The following is a 5,079-nucleotide window of genomic DNA, read 5'->3' on the forward strand; positions in this document are numbered from 1 at the left end:
GGGGTGTTTGGCCCTAGTCATCTTTCCAGCTTCGCAGGCACCACACAAATGATCTTTCTTGAACTTGACACCTTCGATGCCTATGGCATGCTTCTTATTGACGAGAGTGTGTAAGTTCCTCATGCCAGCATGCCCCAGCCTTCGATACCAGAGCCAGCATTCTGAAGCTTTTGCAAGAAGACATACGGCAAGCTGTGGACTTGCTGAGAAATCTACCATGTATAGATCACCTTTCCTGTACCCTTCAAAGACTAGAGACTTGTCAGATTCCATTAGTACAAGGCAACGATATTTTTTGAATATCACAATCATGTTTAAGTCACAAAGCATTGAGACAGACATTAAGTTGAATCCAAGGGATTCAACAAGCATCACTTTATCCATGCGTTGATCCTTTGAGATTGCAACTTTACCTAGACCCAATACCTTGCCTTTACCAGTGTCAGCAAATGTGATTTGACTCTTGTCGGATGGACGTAAGGTTGAGTCCATGAGAAGACTTCGATCACCAGTCATATGATTAGTGCATCCGCTGTCCATAATCCATTCTGAAGCATGAGGTGTCATACCCTACAGTGCAGTTAGGAGGATAGGCTTCACAAGGTATGTTGTGAAGCATAAGCATTTGACGCAGACTTGGATTATCACAACTTAGATGAAGGTTAGCACACAGTATGACAGGTAAGTGATTCATTGTGGAATACATAGTAACTCATTTTATCATGCGTCCCTTTGTGTTTTAGGTCCCCAGCAATAATATCAGACACCTTTGATTGCTGGCTGGAGACCATATTCTGCAAAAGAGAGTTAATTCTCCTTCACCACCCACATCTTCAGGGGTGGCTTAGAAGCAATGAGTCTAAGTGCAGCATCTGAGAATTTCGGCTTTGAAGCCCTAGCAAATAGCCTTGCAGGAGATGAATGATACTCATATGAATAAGCAGAAAAGTTCTTAGTCCTATGAACATGGCGGTTTGAGGACACACATTCATATTCATAAGTTTGAGTACTATTTCCCTGCAAAACATTGGCGTTAGGGTGACTCAAGTGAGTCCTGTATTCGTAAGAAGCCGCTGGACCATATGATGCCTTTGGTCTGGGCTTTGTCTTCTTCCCAGGTGGTGTCATGATGACATTCAATGGAAGATTCTTAAGGCAGCTTTTGGGAACCCAGATCTTCTTCATAGGTGGTCCATTCCTGCAGTTAGTACCAATATACCTGGCAAACACTTCACCATTCTGATTTTTGAACAGCTTATAGTTTGCATCAAAGGATTCATTAATGATAATAGGATTAGCACAGGTAAAGCCAGATAAAGTGGATGGATCCACTGAGGGTTCCTTTGTAGCAACCCATGTGGTTTTGGGATACTGCTCAGGCTTCCAGTAGGAACCATCAGCATTCATTTTCCTCTCGAACCCAACACCCTCTTTCCTAGGGTTTCGGTTCAGAATCTGCTTTTTGAGGACATCACAAAGTGTCTGATGCGCTTTCAGACTTTTGTACATCCCCGTTTCAAGCAATGTCTTCAACCTAGCATTTTCATCAGCAATAGTAGTGGTATCCTCAGTAGAGGGGTTAGTTTCCACATCAGTTGTTGAAGACAAGGCAACAGTAGCAGCAGTGGAACATTCAGCAACAGAGATAGCATTATTATGCTCAATGCATTTTAAACATGGTGGTTCAAGTTCTCCTGAACAACGTTGATTTGTTGAGCAAGTAATGAATCGTGATTCTTTAGAAGATCTTCATAATCCACTCTTATCTTTTCAAGATCTTGCTTTCTTTGAAGACATTCATAAGAAAGCTTCTCATGATCAGACACGAGAGCATTATGTTGATCTTGAAGGGCGTCAAACTTGGAATGAAGTCTTTGAAGACTCTCAACCAATGCTTTTGACTGATCCATTTCTTCACCCAACATATCATCGCTCTTACCAAGCATGTTTTGAACCTTTTCCAAAGCTCTTTGTTGTTTAGTGGCAAGGGAAGAAAGTTTGACATAGCTGGGGCCAAATTCATCACCTCATTCATCATCACTAGTTTCAGAGAGGTAGCATTCAGTTACCTTAGCACCCCCTTCCAAGAGGCATGGTGAGGATGAAGACGATTCAGGTGGAAAGGTCATCTCCTTAATAGATTCCTTGAAATCATCAAGCCAAGGATCATGATGATTAAGATGACCTTCATAGACCTCAGAAAGCCGGTCCCAGATTAGCTTCGCGTGATTGAGGTGCATGACGTTTCTGAATTGATTTCGGACAGACAGGAGCAGATGACATCCTTCGCTGTGAGGTTCAGTAGAGTGTACTTGTGAATGTCATCAGCCTCTGCCATCTTGCATAGATCGGTAAGACCAATCTCAGTGACGGTCCACAGTTTGCTATTCATAGCCATGATTCGCTTCTTCATCATGGCTTTCCACCGTGGATACTCATGACCGTCAAAGGTGGGACAAGATACGTTCCTCAATCCTGCAGTCGACATAGCTAAACTCCAGGTGGTTAAACCGAACACAGAGAACAAGGGAGTACCTCGCTCTGATACCAATTGAAAGTGCTAGTTATCGACTAGAGGGGGGGGGGGTGAATAGGCGATTTTTATCAAAGTCTTCAAAACGTGAAAGTTTTGAAGACAAACAATAGAAATGACCTAATTGATATGCATCGGAAGATATACTACAACAAGCAAGCCATAGTCAAGTATGCAATAGTGTTAACGTGCGAAGACTAATAGCAGCTAGGTAGTAAGGATTAGGATGGAAGATAGTATGAAGCCAATCAACAATAGTAGTCAAGCAATGAAGTCAAACAGATAAGACAGATAAGCAATGACTTCACAAAGACAAACTCAAAGTAAAGGAGGGAAGGGATAGAACCAGTCACTTGTTGAAGACACATGATTTGTTGGACCAGTTCCAGTTGCTGTGACAACTATACGTCTGGTTAGGGAGTCTAAGATTCAACTCAGAAGACCGCGTCTTCACCTTATTCCCCTTGAGCTAAGGACACCCAATCCTCGCCCAATCACTCTGGTAAGTCTTCAAGGTAGACTTCCGAACCTTCACAGACTTCGTTCACCGGCAATCCACAATGACTCTTGGATGCTCAGAACGCGACGCCTAACCGGCTAGAGGATACACAGTCCTCAAGTGTAATAAGTCTTCAGGTCACACCGACAGAAAGACTTCAGTGATGCCTAACACTCTTTGGCTCTGGGTGTTTGGGCTTTGTCCTTGCAAGGATTTCTCTCTCAAAGGCTTCGAGGTGGGTTGCTCTCAAAATGACAAAAGCCGTAAACTAACTCTGAGCAGCCACCAATTTATGGTGTAGGGGGTGGGCTATTTATAGCCACAAGGCAACCCGACCTGATATGTCTGAAATGACCCTGGGTCACTAAGGAACTAACACGTGTTCCAACGGTCAGATTTCAAACACACACGGCAACTTTACTTGGGCTAGAAGCAAAGCTGACTCATCCAGCTCTGGATAAGATTTGCTCTCATTGTCTTCGCTCGAAGACATAGGATTTGGGTTGAGCATCACTTCAGTCACTCTGACTTTGTTCACTTGGACCCCACTTAACAGTACGGTGGTTCTTATGACTCAACAAAGAAGAAAAGGAAACAACGAAACAACTCAGTCTTCGTGCTCCATAGTCTTCACTCAATGTCTTCTCATGTCATAGTCTTCAGTGTGAATATCTTCACACACCACCATTGTCTTCAATGTCTTCATACATTTTTAGGGGTCATCTCCGGTAGGTAAACCGAATCATTGAGGGACACTTCCTGCGTTATCCTACAATTCTCACAAACGCATTAGTCCCTCAACCAACTTTGTCGTCAATACTCCAAAACCAACTAGGGGTGGCACTAGATGCACTTACAGTGTCGTCTAGGGAAAGATAGTGAACGGGTGCTTACCCCGGGTACTTGAGGTACCGCGGGTCATGGACGACACGGAAGTTCCCCGGATCTTGTGGGTAAAGTGTGCAACCTCTGCAGAGTGTAAAACTATTCGAATAGCCGTGCCCACAGTCAAGGACAGTTGGGTAACCGCTCTTGGGCTACGTCCACATGTTTACAAACTAGTGTGTGTTTGGATAATTGGGAAGATCTACTTGGGTCAAGTCAAAGGACTTGACATGATTGAGTTGGGTTGATGCCCTCTCTATTTATGTTGATATCTGTAACCTGTCCTCATGGTTACTTGAATTCTCCTGATGCATGTCTTACAAGTTGTTGAACATGTCATTGCACTCAAATCTAGCTTTCTGCAAAAATTGACCTATATCATGCATTGTTGTATCTTGAACCAAAACATGGGTTGCTTGCAAGTACTTTCAAAGTACTCATTGGCTTGCCACTGGTTATTTAATTGGCCAGGAATGGAAGAACAGGAATGCGAAGAAGTGTTCTTTGGAGACGAACATGCGAACTAGGACGTTTCCCAGTCAGAATGCATGTAGGGTTAAGGCAGATGGCATGGGTTCTACTTATCGACGAAGATTTCCGATGCTTAATTTTATTTGGTATTCAGCCCCTGTGGCTTTATCTATGTAAGACTTGACCATAATGGTCATAATTTGTGTAAGACGCTATGTATGGATGTAAGACTCTTGTTATTCAGCTTCTATGTTTTCAGTGATCATTGATCTCTAGGATCACTATACAGGTGCATTCGGTGATCACGACTTATGAGTCGGGGTCCCCACAGAGCTGGTATCAGAGCCATCCTGACTGTAGGAAGCCTTAGTTAGCATGGTCGTTAGTTAGGGTAAAACTATTTCCAAAACTACTACTAGTTTTCAAAACTATCTGTACTTCTCTTCCCTTCTCCGTTTTTTCGAAAACTAAGGTATACTTTCCTTATTGATCTCTTCCCCTTCAAAACATTTGGTCGCTAGAACCCTTATGCCCCTGACCACTAGATTCCTTGTAATCCTCATGGATAATCTAGAAGGAAGATGCCTTGCTAGACATTCACCCACATCTCCCGAACACAAGATTGGCGACATCACAACAAGACGATACCAACAGAAGATACGTCCTCGAGGAATGAGGACCTGAAGACCCA

Source organism: Triticum aestivum, chromosome 4B (genome assembly GCF_018294505.1).
Source record: "Triticum aestivum cultivar Chinese Spring chromosome 4B, IWGSC CS RefSeq v2.1, whole genome shotgun sequence".
Lineage (NCBI taxonomy): Eukaryota > Viridiplantae > Streptophyta > Magnoliopsida > Poales > Poaceae > Triticum > Triticum aestivum.